We start from the raw sequence: 22736 nt of genomic DNA on the forward strand, positions 1-22736 counted from the left end.
AAACATGGCTCACCTACGAAGCAAACCTCTGCATCTGCCTGTGTTCCTCAGGGAGCTTTCACTGAGGAAGTAAAATGTGGGTGGTACCCTATCGTGGGTATGGGTATTAGGCTGAGTAAATGGTGGAGGGGAAGAAAAGACAATTAAGCTCCATTCCTCATGTCTGTATGCATCATAGCTGTGGTTACAATGTAACCAGCTGCCTGAACACCCAGCTACCATGCCTCCCCCCCACCATGATAGCCTCCACCTTGAGATTGTAAGTCAAAGCAAGTGCTTTCCTCTCGTGTTTTGTCCCTCTTTTACTTTTTATTTTGACACAGGTTGTCACTAAATCGCCCAGGTTGGTCTTAAACTTTTTATTCTCCTGCCTTGGCCTGCTAAGGCCAGTGCACCAAGAGGATGAGCTTCTCAATGTGTTTTGGTTATGTTGTGTGTTTATAAGGAGTAGTAAGTAACAGGAATGGGATCATGAGAGGACCTAAGTCCATGTAAGCTGAGCCATGATGCATGTGCACTAAGACTGACAAGAGGGAGGAGGGGGAGGAGGAGGAGGAGGAGGAGGAGGAGGAGGAGGAGGAGGAGGAGGAGAAGAAGAAGAAGAAGAAGAAGAAGAAGAAGAAGAAGAAGAAGAAGAAGAAGAAGAAGCGACCCAGATTGCATCCTGTGACCACGGAACATGACAGCACTTAGTGTGTGTGGTGGTTTGAATAAGAATGGCCCACATAGGCTCATAGATTTGAATACTTGGTCATCAGGGAGTGGCACTATTTGAAAGGATTAGGAGGTGTGGCACTGTTGAAGCAGGTATGGCCATATTTGGGGAAGCTTGTCACAAAAGGTGAATCAAGTGAGATCCAATGTCTCTCTCTTCTTGCTGACTGCAGATCTGAACATAGAAAACTCTAAACTACTTCTCCAACACTGTGCTTGCCTGAATGCCATCAAGCTCCCCACTATGATGTGAAGGAACCATAAATCATCCTTAATTAAATTCTGCCCTTTGTAAGAGTTTCTGGTGTCTTGATGTCTCTTCACAGCAACAGAACACTGACTAAAACAGTATGATAGTCTCCTTTGATTTATACAACAACGTATCAGGTCAGGAGCAATGAGTTTACTTATCACAATGCCTATCCCATAATAAGCACTTGGTAATGATTGCATAATGAATAAGTATATTCATAAATGGACAAAGCAAACAGGAAGTAAGGCATGAACCCATTGTCCCAGCCATTTGACAGAAAAAAAGGTTTATGTTTACCTAAGGTCCCACAGCTACTAATTATAAAGCTGTGTTGCAAACCCAGTTCTTCTTCCTCTAAGCCCAGAGCTCTTCCCTCAATTCCAGTGGCACTCGTGACAATATTTACTTGCCTTGACCTGGATGTGGGCATTTTATCTTCATTTTGTGTGTGTGTGATTTGTTCCAAGTTAGAAAATGTCCGGATTCACTCAGCTTGGAAAGAAACCCGGTAAACAAGTTTTCACGTAAATGCTGATAGAATGTGATATTTTAAATATTCCCAAAGTATGATAAAATGGAGATCCCCTGGATTTATGTGGTATGTATGTTTAATACAAAATAAAAATATCAGCATGGAAAGTATTGAGCAAATAAATCCTCCTTCCTTCTTTTTTTTCCTCCCTTGATACTGCAGCCTTAGAAAATTAAACATAGCCAGATAAATGTCTTTCCCAAAGACATTATGGTAATACCAAAGTAGCATATTTGGTCATTTAACTAAGGTTTAGAGAGTTTCTTAAGATAGCTAACATCTGGAAAGTCTATGCACCTTGCCTTTACTGATAGATATGTGCTCATTACAGCCAGCATGCTGCAAAACTCAAATGCATGTACACAGAATCAGAAATTTTCATTTTAAAATGGCAGTATGTTTCACAATACAGCATTTGCAGAATTGAAATGATTCTGAAATGTAGGAAAGCAAAGGAGATTTTGAGTGTGAATAACTTTAAGTAGCAAGAATTGTGCAAGTAGAAGAGGATGCTAGGGATGGAACTAGTCATACTGAGAACGGGATTCAGACAACATTGCCGTTCTTGAGGAGTTGTGGTAGGAAAACCGTGGCTGCAGGAACCCATGAAGAGAGGCAGTGCTTCCGGCTCATGACCCAGAAGCTACCAGCAAGAACTGCCTCCCTGTCTTGTAACTGGAGCACAAAGGGACTCAGAAGCCAAACAGGAGTGAAAGCATTTCAATTAGTTGTAAACTACACAGTGGGTGAAGTTTCTAGACATATTCTAGCAGAGTACCAACAGCCCTAGACTAAGAGACAGTTCTATAGAATGTCTCTGAGTAAAAGCTTTATTGCCAGTTCATGCCCTCTGGCTGTTTATAGCCTTAGTATTATTACTGACATATCTTTTCTCAATTAAACTTAAATGTTGGTTCTAATATGTATAGAGAGAATCAGTTGATTTTTTTTCATACTTACATCCAATAATCAATACTCTATCAGGTGTGCCCAACTGTCATCTAAAGGCTACATTTATCCCAGGATAACTATGGATGTGATTGATCCATATATGTAAATGACAGCATCAAATAGAAATGCCAAAAGATTAGACAATCCTGCACCTTAATATTCTTTCCCACTGTTCTTGGGAACTCCCTGGGACTCCAGCCCTTTTCATATTTAGCTGCAGAGTAATCTTTTCCTGTATTCAGTTGAGGTGTCTTCGTCTTTGCATCTAGCTCTTTGCGCGTGCTCTTGCCTTGTTTAGACGCCTTGCTTCCATCTTCTATCCTTCAGTATCTTCAGATAGGTCTTGAACTAATGCTTTACCCTCTGGAAGAGCTTGCCCATTTTGACTCTCCACCTCTACTATCAAAGGCCAGCGTCAACATCAACTGGGGAAACTGAGGCAAGGTGTAGATCCAGAGGCTGGTGACCCTGCAACTTTCCTGGCCGGAACTGATTGTTACCATCAAGGGCTTCCACAGCAGTGGAGAACTGAGGGGCCAGAATTAAATTGCTGGAGGCGAGCCAGTGCTGATAGCATTCCTGCAGGGGCTTACAGCAACCATGTAAGTGAGGCTAGGCCTGAGGGCTCCTGGAAGGGTCTCCCACTGATGGTGGCAAGTGTCTAAAAAGGAAAAGGAAAGAAGGAGGGAAAAGAAGCACACTCACACATAGATACACAAACGCACACACACACACACACACACACACACACATTTACACTTAATAAGTAAGAAAGACTCCAATAGGCTTCTTCTCTAAAGTTTCTCTTACTTTACATATTCACATACATACATACATACATACATACATACATACATACTTACATACACACACACACATTCACATATTGGGTGGATGGAAATGGATTCCAACAACCTTACACAATACATATCCATATACACATACACACATGTTGGTGGAACAAACTCCAAAGAGCAAATTCCAACAACTCTATTATTTCTCCTACAGCTTATATATCCCAGCAAGGTCTTTCAAGGAGTACAAAAATCACAATGTGGTTACATTCTACTTTTCTGTAAGTGAATGATTACAATGAGTTAAAGTCAACCTAAGTCTCTCTACTGATGTTCCCACAGCAGCCATTTGTTAGTACCAAATGAGCTGGCATTGAACTTTTCAGGAAATGAAATGAATTTTTGTACTACTGCCTTGAACAGGCAGGGTAGGTCCTACGAGGAAGAAGATTGGCTTGCCTCCCTCTATCATCAGTTATTATCTCTATCATCGATTCCAAGCTCCTATAGAATACAGACTGTGGCGATAATTTTAACTGTCAACTTCACAAAGAAGATAAACACTTACTAACAAGACACACATTTAGGTGTGTCTGTGTGAGTAAGAGAAGAACCCCCATAAATATGGACAGCATCAACCCAAGGATCAGAAGTCTACGCTGAATCAAAAGGGAAAATGAGAAAGCCAACCTAATGGAAGCATCTTCCCTCTCTCTGTGGCTCATACAGGATTGTGAGCATGTTCCTGTGGCCACAGCCATGGACCACTGCTACAGACATACCTTCCCTATTATACTGGACCCTTCTGAGCCATAATGCAGAATAATCCTTTCTTCCCTTAGGTTGACTCCTGTCATGTATTTAGTCAACAGCAATGAGAAAATTAGCTACACGTACCTAAGATACCTCAAAACTGCTTGTCCAATGGAGACAAAAGTCAATAAACATGGTAAGTGCAAATTTCTCAATATGGCTTATAGAGTCCAATATGGAATTTCAGCCTGTTAACTCCTCTGCTTCTTATTTTATTTTATTTTATTTTATTATTTTAATTTTATTAACTTATTCAGATTACAACTCAATTGTTATCCCATCACTTCTATCCTCCCATTCCTCCCTCCCTCTTGCTCTCACCTTATTCCCCTCCCCTAGGTCTAAGACTGAGGGGGACCTCCTCTCCCACTATATAGTCATAGGCTATCAAGTCTCATCTTGGTAGCCTGCTTATTCTGTCATCAGGCCTCCCCACCAAGGAGAGGAGGTCAAATATGGAGCATCAGAGTTCATGTCAACTCCTCTGCTTCTTACTTGGCACTGTGTACATACCTAGCTGCTCACCGGCCATTATGAATCAATATCTGCTCCTGAAAACATCATTCTCCCTTTGCCTGTAAGAACTGGTGTATACTAATGTTTTTTTCCTGAAATAGCTCTCCCAATTGTATTTTTCCAGAAAAATACATGCTTATTACATAACCTCTATTTAATAGGGGTTCATGTCTTTAACTCATGTCTTCTTACCTAAACTAAATTAGACACTCTTCCAAAATATGCCGGGCCCCAGGACCCTACACATTCTACCAAGTGAATCTCCTTTTAGATTTCTGGTCCAGGTCAGTACTTCCTTTTCTAACTTTGTTGTTATAGCTTCCACAAAATAGATATTTGATAAATATTTGAATGAAATAAGCCTTTAAAAATATATTGAAAAACATAAACAACAGAGTGTGCAATATCGGTCAGCCACTGCATTCCCTTCCCTTCTCATTAGAGAGCCAATGAATCTTAGAGAAAATGTCAGTGGTCTGATTCTGCCTGGACCCTCTTTTTCCTTTTCCTTATTTTACTTAATCATCCATAATAACTCTTCTGAATCTTATGTTGTGAAAAAAAACTTGAAGACTGTTCTCTTTCATCGGAGGTTTTAATTTCCAGTTCCAGTATTAAAATCACTCAAAGTTAACACTGAAAATCTAGTCATCAATAACATATCTGCAGAGCCCTGGGTCATAATTTCCCTGCTAGCTACTATCCAGATCCACACAAGTGCTAAATATGGGCCTTGTCCTCTGGCCTTTCTTTTTTTTTTTTTTTTTTTTTTTTTTTTTTTTTTTTTTTTTGCCTACAAATTGAGTATGCACTTAAGCATCACTGCATCCCTTTCTGCTGAGTACACCTGGTCTCCACCCTTCAGGAGTGAATGTGCTTGATATTCAATGGACGCTTCAGATTCCATATTACCAGGATGAAGAGAACATCAATGCATGGTACGTGATACTTGTTGTCACATGCCGTTGAGGTTCACACCTTGACTATAGACACTGAATGACTTCCTGCCCATTATGGATGGGTACAGTGCACCTTCAGGAAACAAGCCACCAGGAAAGTGTAATCGGTGTAATCAGCCACCCTTCTGGAGCTGCTATCCACCTGCACACTGACAATAGGCCAGCTGTCTCATCTCTGACTCTGAGAACTTATGCATCCCTGTGAGTCACTTGATATCTCTACTGGTCTCTTCAATCCAGCCATTTGCTCACAGATTTCCAGATAAATTCACTCCCTCTCCCCTCTTCTTATAATAATAGTTGTACCACCTTCCCTAGACTCTTCTGGGCTTTACCAAGGAGTAAGCCACTCCAAAGAAACTACATCCCACCAAATATTCCCTCTCTGATGTGGTCCCATTTCCCACCAGGCAACCTAGCTTCTGAATTCTGATAAGACTAAATGCTGTTGTCCCAAACTTAGGTCTGGTTGAGATGTCCCGTTGATACAACTGCCTATGATACCACATCATTTTCTATGTGACCTTTAGGCCTTTCTGTCACCTTTGAAACAATTTTCAATATTAAAATTTCTCTGTTAAGCATCTAGACATGGATTCCTTTTACTAAATGGTTATTTTAAATGATATGCCCTGAAATCTGTAAAATAATCAATCAATTGATATTTTAAAAATAAGATTTTAATAACAAGATTTAAATTCTTGTGCAAAAATTACCTATAATCCATTGCTATTAAATTGACTCTTCCTTCTGGAGCCCCCAATGTTCATTTGGCATTCCATCTCTATATTTTTTTCCACACCAAATTGTTAAAGGAAAGTAATATTAGTTCATCTTTTAATTTAGAAGAGGTCACACTCTAATTGAAATCTTAAAATGGAACTCACCAGATTAAGGGGAAGGGAGAATTTAAGGGTAACTTGGAAAGCCACTACTTAAAAATCCACTGAATTTTATATCAGACAAATTAGGAGAATTTGAGAAGTAGAAAGTACTCATAGGTCAACCAGATGATCTAAAGAATTTTTAAAGTCCTGAAATTCAACTACACACCAAAAGAAGAAGAAAATTCTTTTTATTTCAAAACAAAACAAAAAACAAAAGCAAAGCAAAACAAAACAATAGAACCTTTTTGTGAATAGAATTGGCCCAGGTGTGGTTTTATTCATGCTTTCAATCTAATCACTTGCAAGTTTTTAAGGCAGTTCTGTACGAAAGTTGGTCTCCTGAAGCAGTTTAATAGTCTTTTTTTTTTTTCCCCAGAGCTGAGGACCGAACCCAGGGCCTTGCGCTTGCTAGGCAAGCGCTCTACCACTGAGCTAAATCCCCAACCCCAGTTTAATAGTCTTAAGAGCGTCATCCCTTGAAAGGAAGCTACACATTGCTAAAGATTAAAAACCATAAAGAACAACTATAGAGATGGGTCTGTCAGTAAAAAAAACTTGTCTTATGAGCATAAAAAACCTGAGTTGTATCCCCGGATACCAGGTGTGTTGTGGTGAGCTGGTAATCCCAGGCTTGGGAAGGTGGAGACCGACAGATCCCTGGGAGACACAGACCCATCTAGCCAACTTAGTCTGCTTGGTGAGCCTCATGCTGGTGAGAGATGCTATCTCCAAAAGAAAGAAAGAAAGAAGGAAAGAAAGAAAGAAAGAAAGAAAGAGAAAAATGATATTTTACTTGTCCTTGGTTTCCCTGCACTCCTGTACTCCTCCACTCCTGTACACATGTCCATGCACACATGTACACACACACACACACACACACACACACACACACACACACACACAAATAATGAAGGAAATTGCTGTTGACATTAAGCCAATAGCCCTATAGTTCACAGCATCTACTAAAATTATGAGATACCAAGATTAGCAAAACAACTGTGTTTATTGGAAGTAACATTGCTGAAGTGTACCCTTATCTTTTCTACCATGTACAAACACCTCAAAATCATCAAAGGTGGAGTCATCTCAAACACTCAGATAAGGGGGAGTTATCAAGGCTGCTCAGATACCATCTCGATAAGACTAAGCACAGAGCTATCAGAGCACTCAAGGATCAGGTGCCATTTCTTACCTTCTAGAGCTTCCTATCTCTCCTCTCCTCAACCCACTCCCAATGTGTTTCTTGGGCTGACTAAAGAATAGTTTCCCTCCTTAACTTCTGACAGCAGACATTACCCCAGGCCTAAGAACTGCGGAAGTCAAGGGGCCAAGAAGACACAAAGGAAGAAAGAGCCAGAGTCCTGACTCCCACCTTCCCCACCCCCTTCTAGGTTATGCTGGACACCTAGGACATGAGGTGTCATTCTACGGGAAGCACCATTTCCCTCCCATCCTCTCTGGAAGCTGACATTTTTCCATGCTCGTTATCTGAGTCAACCAATTTCATTTATCTGCTGAAAACACTTGGGAAGTGTTTCTCTTAATTTCAGTATTAAAAGTTTAGGTGAGAATTTCTCAACCATTTATTCTGTGTATCAAATAATGAGAATTTCTATATTGTATAAAAATCCCACTTATTTGGGTCCTAGAGAAAGAACAATTCAGATTTATTTTCAGTGTCACCAATGATTTAGGGCCCAACTAGTCCCAGAGCCACCCATTACACTGCTTCTTAGTGCTAATTAATATGTAAGATCATTCACACAAGCTGAGCTAGATTCTTCCTTTTACTTTTAGTAGCTATCATTTGTGAACCCTTTTAATTTAGTTTAATATTTATTTGCTTATTTACTCAGTCACCACTTTTTATTCTTATTTTGAGGCAGGGTATCTTGTGCCCCCTTGCTGATCTTGCCCTTGTTATACAGCAGATGATAACCTTGAATATCTGCTCCTCTACCTCCCACATACTGAGATTAAAACTATACTCACTTGTGGTACTGGGGCGTCAAACTCAGGACTGAGTACCTATTAAACTAGTACTTTACCAACTTAGCTATAGTACCGTTCAAAAGTATCTTCACCCCCCCCCCAGAGTCTCTAGCTCAGGCTAGCTTTTAGTTCCCTAAATAGTCGAGTATAAACTTGAACTTCTGACCTTTCTGATTCTCTCACAAGTGTTGGAATCACGGGGGCATATGCCACCATACTTACTTTATATAGTACAAAGCATTGAACCCGGAATCTTCTGCATTCCTGGCAAATTATCAATTGAGCTACATCTTTGGCCCTACAGAGGCATTATTATGTGTGGAAGACTGTCACTTTGTGATTCTTTGAATAAGAATACCACCATAGGGTCATATATTTGAATATTTATTTGCCAGAGTGGCACTATACAAAAGGATTAGACAGTTAGAAGAATTAGGAACTGTGGCCTTGTTGGAGGAAGTGTGTCACTGAGGAGTGGTCTTTAAGGTTTTAAAAGACCCAGTCAGATGCAGTTTCTCTCTCTGTCTCTGTCTCTGTCTCTGTCTGTTTCTGGCTCTCTTGCTTTCTCTCATTCTCTCATTCTCTCATTCTCTCATTCTCTCTCTCTCTCTCTCTCTCTCTCTCTCTCTCTCTCTCTCTCTCTCTCTCCCCTCCCTCCCTTCTTCCCTCCCTCTCTCCCCCCCACCCCCCCCCACCCGTGGATGAAGATGTATCTCTCAGCTACTGCTCCAGTATCACACCTGTTTCACATCCTCTACCAGGGTGAAAATAGATGAAGCCTCTGAAACTGTAAAGCCTCAGTTAAAGGCTTTCTTTTATAAGGCTTGCCATGGTCATGGTAGAACAGTGACTAAGACACTACTAAACCTCCCTCAAGCCCTGCACGATAGACATGACATGACACTGCTTCCTAATTAACGAGAACAAAGCTGCAGAAAATTGTTGCCTGCCTGAGTTCGTGAGGCTGTGCTAACAGTGGCCTCGCTTTGGTTTCCCAAGTTAGACATACGGCTCTTGATTTACAAAGAAAAGTATTTCCTTGGAAAATCCAAACATTTACTATTAAATAGCATGTCATCCTTTAAAGTGTCATACCTTCAGGATGTTTACATATGCCTTCCCTCCAAACATCTGCAACAGCTGCTTTTAGGCAACAGGACCATGAATTATCTTTTCCTTTGAGAAATTCTAGATGATTTCGAAGAAATAGACAAGTTTCAGGGTACAAAGATCTATTAAAAATGTAAGACTATGAATAAGGGCATACGGGACCTTCTCTCTGCATATATCCTAGCATCTGTACACATAAGCACGCAACACACACACATACACATACACACACACACACACACACACACACACACACACACACACACACACACACATGAGTCAGGAAAATCTGCCTTTCAACTTCTTGGAGGAAGTGGGAATCAACTCCAATGATGGTAATAGGTAGAAAAAGATGGAGAGGGAGGGAAAACAAGGGAGGAAGCCATGGCAACTAGGAAGATTTTGTGTAACAGCCTCAAGTAGTTCCTGCCAAAGCTAATGGCAGCCCTACCACAAAGCCACAGGCCTGGGGAAAGAGGCAAAGCTGTAGTCACCTTACTCTTTATTAACCACAGAGTGGCTCCACCGTAAGGTTATCCTGTGCTGACACAGAATAGAGGTGTCAACACTATCCTGCAAGTCAATCTTGTGCTCCCTAGGCTAGACCCTTCTTGAAAATGATTTCTAACTGTCATCCATAAATCTCAGTAGTAACGCTGTGGAGAGTATGGGTGTTCCCAAAACATAAGACTACCACATGGCTGAACTCTCCCACTTCAAGATATGCATAAAAATCCAACGGGTAGAAGAGACACGTCCATGCCCATTATAATAGCACTGTTCTCAAGACTGAAATTCTGTACTCAGCCTTGATGTCTATGGAGAAATAAAGAAAATATGGCATATGTACACAATGGATTCTCTCTCATTCTGCCAGAAGAAACGTGGGAAAATATTATCTGCAGCAAAATGAATAGAACTGGAGGACACTGCATTAGGTAAAACAAACCAGAGACAGAAAGTCAAGAACAACATCTCTCTCGCATGTGGAAAATGAGAAAATTAAAAATTAGACAAGTAAATAAGTTAACCTAAAAATAAAATAGTGGTTACCAGGGGCTGGAAAAGATGAAGGGAAGGGAGGGCAGAAGGAGAGAGAGTGAGAGAAGGACAACTGGATATGAGCCATACTTGCTACAGACATCCTTGGAAATGCATCAAACCCCATTAACATGTAAAATTATTATGCTCACGAAAAATAAATGTATGTGAAAAAGAACTTCAGAAAAGCGATCTGTAAACAATTTAATTATTGTTATATATGTCTTGGTCTCCCAACTCAAGTAGCTTCATGAAATGCAGCATTCACCTGAAACCTACAAATAGAGGTTTAAAACCTGGCATCTCAAATGCCAAGGTTAGGGTGACCGTGTTAATTATCTTTCTGTTCCTGTGACAAAATTCCATGACCAAAAGCAACTGAGGGAAGAAAGAGTTTCCCTTGGCTTATTATTACAGAGAGCTAGAGAGCTAGAGTCCATAATGGGGGAATAACACTGCAAAAGGCAAGAGTGCAATTGGGAGCACGAAGCTAAGAACTCACATCTTGCCTACAAGAAGTGAAGCTAAGCTAGAAACCCTCAAAACCTGCACTCTGTGTCACGCTTCCTCCAGGAAAGCATTTTATGCTAAAAAGCTCCATGCTCTCCCCAGACAGTGCAAGTGTCTCTGGATCCAGCACTCAGTGTGTGAGTAGGCTGAGTGGCATTTCACATCCAGACCATCACAATAACCAACCAACTACTCCTGTTTGCACTGGAATAAGCGAGTGCTTGGGATGTGGTAAAATTACAACCATCGTAAGCAAAAATGGAATATCTAGTGAACCTACTAATACCACTTCTATTTAATAGCTGACTCCGGCCCCTTCTGTATTCCCTGAACACATTTCCCATGCAGTAGTATTGCAGAAGAGAACCTAGGAACCCATTGGTAATAGTCAGAAATAACCCAACTTATGGAGAAAGGAGAAATGGAGGAGGGGTGCCAGGGGACTCCTCAGAAGGAGCATTTATTACTGGTGTTCTCCCACACACAGAGGAGAGTCCTGTCATGGGGACTGATTGATGCAGTGACTTTCCCTCAGCTTGGATATATGACCACAGTACACAGCTGCAACCTTCTCCTCTAAAAGGAAAATACGATAATAAATTACAGAGAAGTTGAGAGTATATATCATTCCGAGGCACCGATTGAAATACACCTGCTTTGTGTACCGCGAACTCTGCAAAGGCAAATTAAATAAATGTCAGAAACAACTGTATACATGTTTATTCCTTCAGCGAGATATACACCAGGGGCCTGCTACATACAAGACTCTGTGGGACCCTAGAGAATCACAGAGATGTGACGAACTTAGTTCATGTCTCTTAGGCATCTTACCTGAATCCTTTACTGTGTGCATAATGTCTGTTTCCCAGTTTGGGGCTATGCTAACCTATGTAGACTTGTTCTCTAGGGCATAGAAATTCTCAGTAATTCAATCACCTCATCTCCCACTGCTCCCTCAAGAAGAAACCGTAGTTGAAGAAATTTTTAATATGTTCAGCTTTCAGTTTTCTTTATTGAGAGCCGGTGTAACTTAGGTATCAGGTGATAGAGACGTATATTAAAGACAAACGGAGGTAGAAGCCCCAACAGGATGAAAATTATTGTTTCAGCCATTACCCAGTGCTTCTGGTATTGAACCCGTTCTGAGACTATTTTCCCTCCTAATTCATTGTTTGCTACCTTAGTTCTGAGCCTTTATGTCTTTGTTCTGCACCTGGAGTCTCAACTGGCCTCTTGGAATTGTGGCAGAGCAATGCTGTAGACCCAGACCCACTGATCAGGAGAGCATGGCCCGTCTGCCATCTGCCGTCACCTTCCTTTCGGCTGAGCTCGGGTGCCACTCTATTGTTTTAGCTGATGACACCTGACATGAGAGATGACTGCTTCAAGTGGCAGAGGGGTTGCAGTAAAGAGGGAAGCCTGTTTAAGCTGGGGCCTGTCTGCTCCAGTAAATCTCTGGTTTTATCAGCCAGGTGCAACTGGTTCATTTCAATGAGAGCAGTGGCAGTCCATCTCTTTCGAGCCCCCTTGTCAGTGAAGCCTTCGGGTGCCTCAGCATGCCAGGTTTGATATGAGTCAAACCTGGTGTGAACAAGGATTAACCTATAAGATGGTGTGAGATTCTCTTTAGGTTGATTCCAAGCGGAGACGGGAGAAACTATAAACTCGATTAAACAAGATAAACTTCCCTGGGTTGCTCTGTGACATAAATCTCATTTGCATTCCCTCAGCAGTTTGAATAAACATCACCATTGACCTGGGCAGCCCTAGCTGAGAGAGCCCGGAGCACACGGTGCAAGGAAGAATAATTTCAGTGCCGTCCTGGCAAAACTGGACAGCCTGTCAGGAACACACAAACGGCTTTTGAAATCTGCATGTCTGTGTGAAGGTATGAAATATTTATATGTGAGATTAAAATATTTTATTGAATTAATATTGATCTACCATTAATTTTTAAATAGATTCATATTTCATGAGGTCCTCACAATGAACCCACCAATTGGGCCCTCCGTGAGTGAAACCAATTACACAAATTGTTAAGGAAGCAAGCTGGAAAGCAACTCCAAATGCCTGAGGAGAGACAAAAAGAATGTAAAGAGGTGGCTTTATGATGAAATCGACAGTGTCTATACAGTGACTGAAAAAAGAATACATCCCCCCTCCTTGCTTTCTCATAATTTTTTCTCTTTGTGTATACCAGTGGAGCATCCTTGGGCCGTTTATTCATTCATTCATTCATTCATTCATTCATTTATTATTTATTTATTTATTTAGAGGGCTCCCTCTGTTCTCTATTTGCCCTCAAAACTTCGCTCCATTCGACGTTTTCCCCTTAAAACTGCAATTGATCATTTCATTCCAAGGGGCAGCTGTGATAGTAGTAGCTAGTATACCATGCAGCTCCCTTAAGCGTGCCTCACCCTCACCACCCCCGTCCCAGCACTGAGCAAAACCTTTCAGGGCAGTGGTGGCAGCTGAAAACAAAAGACATTGATTGCTGCCTTCAATTAGCATCTACAGACACAAAGCAATAGCCCAGAAGAGGAAGACCAGGGTCCCCTCCCCTCCCCCCCCCCCCCCCAGTGCTTTTGAACGCCTCCTGTTTCAGTCTGAGAGTCCAGAGAATTAACTCTCACTGTTCCCTCTCAGTGTACTTCCCACAGTCACACCTGCATTTGATTTTTGCCTGAAACCCTCATGGCCATCATTTCATTGAGTTTTCTTTGGGTAGGGAGGCACTTTCTAGTTTACACGGGGCATTTTTACCTCCGAGGCAGCAAAGCCAGCTCACTTTTATTCACATCCTTCTCTTTACGTCTCATTCATGTTTTCCTCTTCTAATTCAACCATTTATATCAAGCCACCTTCACTCAGTTCATTACAAGCAGCCCTCCTCCTTTCTTCCTCTTCTTCTTTCTTTCTCTCTCTGTCTTTCTTTTTACACAAAACACCAGGACATACAGTAAAGGGACAAGTGAGGATTATTCTTCACTTTGTGATGAAGGGTTTTACTGTGAACAAGGAGATTTTAAAAGGCCTGAGAGATCTGCACAGAGACGCTAGACTGGCTTAGCATAGCCACATGGGGCTAAGATGATGCCCAGGGTCTCCTAATTAGATAAAGCCATTGTTTAGATTCAGACAATACCTGTTTACAGTTCAATAAACAACTTGTCACAGTTGCTTGCTCAAAGCAGACCTAGATGTCAATGCAAACAGTTAGTACAGAGGTACTGAAATAAATTGGTCTCCTGAGTAAATAAATTGAGCAGCATTGTGAAACTGCCTCATCAGTACTGAGGAAGATAATCATTTATAAAGGTTTAAAATGGCGTTTCATAAATATTGACATTTAGAGAAATGTCTTTCCCCCACCTAATGACTGCCCTCCCTTTTCCTATTTCCTACAGCCACAAAAAAAGAAAAGAAAAGAAAAGAAAAATAATAATAAAATTGAAAAACAGGATAAAGTATTTCTGGAGTCATCCCACTGAATTTTTTTAATGCTTTGTATCTAATATTTAATGAACTTTCCCAAAGGTATGTCCTATGGAATATATATGATGGAGAATTGTGATGGCTACCCTCAAGGATTTTCCATTCTGGCACTGTAGAACAGATGCACACACAAAAATCATGGAGTGGAAAGGTCATTCAGCAGAATGCCAAGGTTTTGTGTTTGCTTCTTGTTGATACCCGATGAACCAGTAAAAGAACAGACCAGAGGTGTGCTCTGTCACCAGAGAGGTGTACGGAGGGCAGCAGGAAGAAGCAAAGAGCTGATGTTGTTTTTGTATCCTATTTTATGGGGTTTCTAGTTAACAAAGAGGTTTTCCTTTTCCTAACAACCTTTGAAGGGGACGGCCAATATCTGTCCTGGGAGAGGTAGCTAAAAGGAAATGTCAGGCTCTTAGAATATCCTGTTAGGTGTACAAGTTACAAGGGTCCTTATCAGAGACTCTGGTGTAAACACCAGGAAGCACAAGGAGAAATTCCAGTTCCTAAGTTATCAGAAACAGAGACAGTAGCATGCTTCCTAACACCATCAACTTTTGTAATATGTAATATACCCCTCAAGAAGGAGATTAATCCCAAGGTACTGGGAAGTGGACTTGGGAGCAAAAACACGTTTTTCCTTCAGCTAATCAAGTTTATTCCTTCTCAAATCTCTGATGGAGTTGAAGACCAGGTAGCTTAGTTGTTTAGGGGTCAAGATGTTTTCAGGTCCACATAGATATTTTAAGTTGATAATGACAATATGTGATGGAAATTTATTTACATTCAGAATTAGACGCACCAAGACAGGAAAGGCGTTTTCTTCAAGGCTGCCAAGTACAAATAGCCAAAACACTAAAAACGTAACATTTATATAATTCCTGATTGTTTCATGGTTTTTCTTGCTATAGGTAGTCTATTGTATATATGTGTAATAATATAAATGTATATGTAAAAAAAAAACTCACCCTCACATTTTTCTTTATGTCTCACCCCACAGAATCTAAATGAAGGGCCCTTGCTCCTTCAAACAGTAGAAGGAATCATCTCCCCATTACATTCACCCCTCATCAGGTCCCCACTAAATTCCTCCATAGTGGCACTGACTTTCTAAGAACTCCACTCACTAGCTCATTATTAAAAGCTTATCGAATTCTGCCACACTGAATAACATTTTTATCCCTTTCGCATGAAATTTTAAAAACTTGGACCTGGAGTTTATTTCCACTGAAGCCTCTTTTGTGAAGCAAGAAAATAAAATTGGCCAGCAGTGAGTCCTATTATAAACCCCAATGATCCCCTCTCAAGATGAATATTTAACGCCCTCCCTGGCAAGTCAGGCTGCCAGCAGTCCCTGGTGCTTCACGGCCTCACCTGCGTTTTCAACCGGAGTGCACAAGTGGACCGTGAGATCTCTTTCACCGGTGTTTATGTTGTGGTCACAGGCCTGAGAGCACCTAATGCCGGGATTACTGCTGACCTGGCCTCCACGGGTAGCTGAGCTCAATGGTGTCACTATAACATGTTAGGTTTCCAGGCTACTCCGGACAAAATTGGCAGCGGATGTAGTTTTTCGCCTCTATTCCCAGCTTCCCTGTCCTGAGGCAAAGGCATATTTACTCCGTACTTCTCCAAAGGGCTCCACACTAGCAACTGCTTGCGATCGGAGGAAGGAGAGAAAAGGAAAGGGGTGGGGACAGGGAGGCGGAGGCCCATCCTTCGCTAGTCCCATCTCTTCCAGACTGAGTAAACTTCCTCAAGCCGTGTTATCTCCTCAGCTCACATCGCTTCTGCTGTACGGAGGGATATTAAAATAATTTCCTTTCCAAGGAGAGTGCTCTTGTAACAATTTCAAAGTAAAATGTGTTGGCATATGAAGAGACACTCGCCTGTCACTTCCATAAGTAACTATTCTCTCCACAGTTAACTGGACGTGGTCAGTATTTGATACAAAGTACAGTGATAAAGAAGTTGGGGGCGGGGACTCTTCATCCTTACAGCGACAGCTATGTAAAGAATGGAACCATTAAAGAGACTGTAACTGTATGGTATAAGTACAGGTGTGGAAGCTGTTGTTTTGGAGATAAGTCATTAAAACATAATGAGAACAAAATTAAGCCATAGCCTTTCATAACTGGAAATAGAGACTTTGATGCTGACATCAAAATTAGAAGCTAAAGGAACAACAACAACAACAAAAACAAAAACAAAAACAAAAAAAAACCAAAAACTTTCATTTTAAGTCTCAATCTGTGAAAACAAAAAAGGGCAACCACCTCACCAGTTCCTCCATACTCCATGGAGGTGGTAATCTCTGCCAAAGCAGACTCCCCCTGATTCTTCACCCATGAAATTAAAGGCTAGTCACACCTTAAGTCATTTTATGTCACTCTGCTTTCGCGAACCCCAGTTTTTAGACCTTGATTTAAGCCTACGAACTGAAAGGTTCTTCTATTCCTCGCAGCAGACCTGATTCTGATTTTAGTGTTTGGGAAGTCCTTCGGTGAAGGCTTTTGAGGAGTCTGTTTTGACACACCCTGATGTGCCCACGGCTCTCACACCTTTGCCATGTATAAATGCCACTGAATGAGCTTCCCAGAGCCTGGGAGCTTACCTATGCAGCATCTCTGTCCTTGACTGGAATGTCAGTCCCTGAAACAATCCCTCCCAGCTTTGTAGTCTCTATAGGGGACACAGAAGACCTGGGCAGGAGCTGGGGAGACAGTTCCTGTTCTTCCTCCTTCCTATCCATGGCTTGAGACCTAAATTAGAAGCATCAAGACTTGTTCCTTGAGCTTTAGATTTTAGCAGTTCAAAAGTCCATAGCCCCTGCTAAGTGCTAGCACTAAATATGTTGCCCTAATACATCTACTCCTTTACTCCCATCAGAAAACAGACAAAGAAAATTCACTTCAAGCTTCCTTCTGTCTTAACTCCCTCTGTCTCCCAGACCCATTCACTAAACCCTGCCCTTGTCATTTCTGGTTCTTATTCCCCCTCTCTCCTTTCCCCTTTGATAGCTGAGTTCAGTTAGCATCACCTTTTGTCCAAACTTGGAAGTAGCCACCTAACTGTCTCGCAGGCTCTAATCTCACTTCCTCTAATTCATTGGCACCAAAGTGACAATGATTTTTAAAAGCCAAAAGAGCTCAAGTAACTCTGCCTCTTGAAAACCCTTCAAATGCTTTCTATAGTTTATGGGGAAGAAAAGAGCAAAAGTCTTCAAGTGACAAGGGAGACATTATCTGGCCTAGCAGTTGTCCTGACCTTAAAATTCTTACAGATCCTTGGCTCTTCCTTGAGGTTTCCTAAATCCCCGCCTCTGCTCTTCGATTCCTCGGTCTCCACTCCCTGTCTGCCTGTGCCAATAAATATCTGCTCACTTACCCAGACTCATTCCCAGAACCCTCTTCTCTACAGATCTCATGTCTTAAAAGACTCCTGGGGGACTGACTACTGATGCCTTTCTTGATGTGTCCCCTCCTCATGGCCTTTTCATAAGTCTCTGAAACATGCTTCCTTTCTTCTGAGACAAGATTCCCCAAAGACAAAGTCCCAAATAATTTAATGCATGTACCCAAATGCAGCACTGTATCTGTATACATCTGGCATTCCATCAATGTGGACGGGATTGGAAAAGTTATGCAAAACATTCCAGAAAGAACCATTGTGTGCATTAGTGATATATGGGGTAGTTTCTGGAGCAGAACAAGCACTCAGCAGATATTCCTTAAATGAATAAATAAACAAAGTTCATTCTTCGGCAACAAACTGGAATGCTGGTCACTCTTCTTTATGGCCTTTTTGTTACATTATTTTTTTTCTCTAATATAACAATCTCACAGCAGGATAAGGCAGTATGTATTCTTCTTCTGGCAAATGCTGGTTCTGGGATGAGGCAGCCTCGCAGGTTAATTGTTCTGCTCCTGAGAGTTCATTGAGGGTTTAGTTCTCTGTGTAAGCCTGCAATACACCTCTATGGACAGAGAACTAACAATGGTTTTATTTTTTCCAGTCAACTTCTGAACCTCAGAGAAACCAAGGAAAGGAAAAAAAATCTAATAACCTTGAGAGAAAACATCATATAAAATCTATTATTAAAATGTTTAGATCTCTGCAATTTCCGCAATATTTAGAGTTAAACATGAAAGTACAAAATGGACTCAGTTTCTGGAGGTAAGATGAGCTGTCAAATACCTTCTTCTGCAGTCACAATCATGCTAAGATTTCTATTAGACAATAGTAACCTTTGGCTTGTCACATTCTGTGAGAATCCTTTTAGAATACAAATCCTTCAGGCTAGAAGTTGGTATCTGGCCTATATTCGTGATCAATAAGGCCAGGTTGAAGGTTTATGGCTGCTGCTGATTTTGACTGTCCAGGGCTAGCATATGTTACAAAATATTACCATATGTTACCATTACTATATGTAAAATGTATAGCCTGTTGCTGCAACTCAGAAAGAACCTCACCCACAGTCTTATCATCACAGAGTTGGAACTGAAGATTTGTTTATGGTCACCTAATCTAACCGCTACATTATATTTAAGAAATATATGTTAATGTACATTTATACAACCAACCAATATCTACTGCATACTGTGTGCCAACCATTCCTCTTAGAACTTGAGTCACATGAATAAAATAAAAGTTAAAAACCCAAACTCACTCATTGTGGTGATGCATGGCTATAATCCCTCAAGAGGCAAAGGTTCGGGGATCTCTGTAAGTTTGAGACCAGCAATTTGGTCTCATAGTGAGTTCCAGGCAATCCAGGGCTACATACTGAGATCTTGTCTCGTGTGTGTGTGTGTGTGTGTGTGTGTGTGTGTGTGTGTGTGTGTGTAAACAAACCCAAGTCTTCACATAGTTTATATGATGTTAGGAAGTGAAGAGCTCTGTTTGGTTGCTTGGGTGTGTCAGCAGTATGAATAAAAGCATAATTAAAAAGGAAGATAAGAACATGTCCGTGGGTGAGGGGAGATTGAGGTTTGGAAGTTCACAGGGAAGCAATTTGAATGTCCATGATTAGAGAAGTCTTCTCTGAAGAAGTAGGATCTTTAAGAAGGCTTAAAAGAGAAAAAAGAAAAAAGAGAAAGCATGCAGCTATCTACATAAGGGCAGTGTCCTAGGCAGAGCAAAAAGCAAGTGGGAAGATAAAGAATTTGATTCCTTACAAGAAAAAGAGCAGTGACAGCACACATTTAGTTCTATGTGAGGAGAGAGAGAGAGAGAGAGAGAGAGAGAGAGAGAGAGAGAGAGAGAGAGAGAGGAATAAATGGGCTTTAGAGGGTTTCTGGTCATCACTTGGGCTTTGTAAAGACCCAATGTCACTATGAATAAGATGGCAAGCTAAAGGAAGGTTTTGAGCATAATAATGGTGGCATGCTTTCATGTATTCTTAGAGAGGAGACTAAGCATATCCTGATGGAGATACAGTCAGAAGCAGATAAACCTGGCAGCTATTACATGAGGCAGGGTAAGAGGTGACAGTGGCACAGACGTGCGCAGCAGTGATGGAGCCAGTATGATATATCCAGCATCTGAATGATTTTCAGTTATAGAGCCAAGAAATGTATTCATTATGCAGAAGAAGAAGAATAACAAGGACAGTAGCTGAAGGCTTGTGAGGCCTTAACAACTCCGGCGTGATGTTTTCAGCAACTGATTAGGAAGAGTGAGGTAAGAGCAAAGTGATCAGAAGCTCTGTGGAGGGCGTGTGAAATGTGCACCTGTTAGCCATCCAACAGAAGGGAACGGCCCAGCTAGTCAGCTATGCAGAAGAGAATCAGATGCTCTTGGGAGTCACGCATTAAGTCAGGTTATACAGTCACCTTCAGTCTGGGCCACAAAATCACACCTGAGAATGAAAAAAAAGAGAGAACACCCCTAAAAAGGGAAAGTTAGACAGAGGCAAAAGCGGGATCTTCCTTCCTCATAACTGTGCCAGAAAATGACAGATCAGACCAGATGGAAGCTCAGATATCAAAAGAGAAATTGAGAACTCTGTCAGTTTCTAATATTCCTTTTCCCGTTAAGTTCTTAGTTGTGCCTACTAAATTTATTTCAGCCTTTGACGTTCTTTAAGACGATGCATGGTGAGACTATAAAGAAAGAGCACATGTAACACTAACACGGAGACCTGTTTGAACTGCTCTCCTCTCACAGCCTGCCAGTCTTCCTTGGTTAACAAATCACAGGTCATCTCAGAGTTCCTGTGGACAGCTCTCAGAGGTTACACTGGAAACAGAGCCTTCTAGGATACTCAAAATAGCTGCCATGGGATGGATGGTTTGCAAAAACAGTGGGAAGAACTTGCCCATTGGAGGCTTTTTGATCAAAAAGATGTCCAGAAAAACATGAGGATATGAACCACTCATGAGGAGACAGTACTCTTTGCAATTCGTCTAAAGAGCGTCCAACTTACAACCTTCCCCCAAGCTGAAAACAGTAAGGAAGTCACTTGGTCTAGCCATTTTGCCTGTAGAAGACATTACTGAACAACTTGTATGCCCAAGTTTGCCAAGAGAGCAGAAGGTAGATTCAAACATAATTAGTGACTTGGAGACCTCTATGTGTATATATCTCCTTTCCCAGATAACAAATTAGTCATCATGGTAATAAGTAGATTATAAGGGCTGAAGAGTTGATTAGATGGTTAAGAGTACTACCTATTCTCCCAGAGGTTCAATTCCCAGCATCCACAGGATGATTCACAACCATCTATAACTCCAGTTTCAGGGCATCTGATTTCCTCTTCTAACCACTGCAGGTACCAGGCATGCCCATGGTGTATAAGCCAAAAATCCATACACATAAAATAAAGTTTAAATAGAAAGAGATGATGACTTCAACTTTTCAAGCTTTCGCCTCACTAAAACCCACTGATCACATATATTTAACTTGGAGGGAAAGAGTACCCAATTAATATCAGCCATTTACAAGGAAAGATAATGCAGAAATCTGAAAAGGGTGTGCCGTACTTCATAGCCCTATGTGGTGAATTAAGAAGAGTGATTTGAGAAGAGTTGTCTACAAGAAAATCATAAGACAAAATTGGTGTGACATCACTGCCCTGCTGTCTCTCAGCACCAAATCAACCCATCTGTACTGTGTTGCTTTGCACTGCTTTCTCAGTATTCCCTAGCCAGATAGATTCCTGTTAGTTTCTGTCAATGAAAGAGACTGGTGTGAAATTGGAAGGCAAGGAGGAGGGAAGACACACACTTTTTCTATTTACAGTTCTTGTAAGTTTCTTTCCAGCAGCAGAGAACAGTTATAACACCAGCAATGCACAACCTACAGTAGACTGTGCTACTTCAGGGACAGAGGAGGAGCAAAACAGACCAGCGGTCTTATACCATTTCTCCTTCAAAGGCCTAAATACCAGCCATAGGGTAACTTCCCTAGACATCTCTCAACAGCCATACAATAGGCACCACTCATGTCAAAGTACTGGCCATATAGGTCAATCACCTGATGCTTAGGAAGATCAGATCCATTGATTACTTCAGCCCCAATTTCATCTGTTTTCAACAGATATTGTGTGTTCCTTAGAGTTCTCATCCAGCTTTTTCAGCCTTCAGTCCTACTCTGTGATATTGATTATATATAGCACATACTCTTCTCTCTAAAAAGTGGTCATAATTCATCTTTCATTAAATGTGACTGGGTTTGGGAACTTGTTGCTGATATGTAGACTATGAGGTCTGTGACAGAATCATGGAAAGTATCACAGCATCCTTCTGCTCACTCTTTTAGGTCATTCTCTGCAAGTTCTAACTGCTGTGGTATGAGGACACTCAAATAACCCTGTACAGCATGGAGCCCAGCTATTTAGCCAACAGCTGGTAAGCAACTAAGGTTTCCAACCGATGATTATGTGAGTGCACCATCTTAGAAGCAGGTTCTTCTCCATCAGCCAAGTTTTAAGATGACTCCAACCTTGTCCAGTAGACTGACTGTAACCTCATGAAAAGGTACTCCTGGATTCATGAGCCTGAAGAACTATGAGATAATGTGTAATGTGTTGTGTCAAGTCACTTTATTTTGAGTTAACTGGAGTCCACCACAACAGATAATAGGCCAAGTAGCAAACTCCTTACATCAGTATCCCCTCAGGACTATCTATTATAGCTGTTGCTGGACCTTGATTGATAGAATGCAAAA

Source organism: Acomys minous, assembly GCF_964271855.1.
Source record: "Acomys minous genome assembly, chromosome: 14".
Taxonomy (NCBI): Eukaryota; Metazoa; Chordata; class Mammalia; order Rodentia; family Muridae; genus Acomys; species Acomys minous.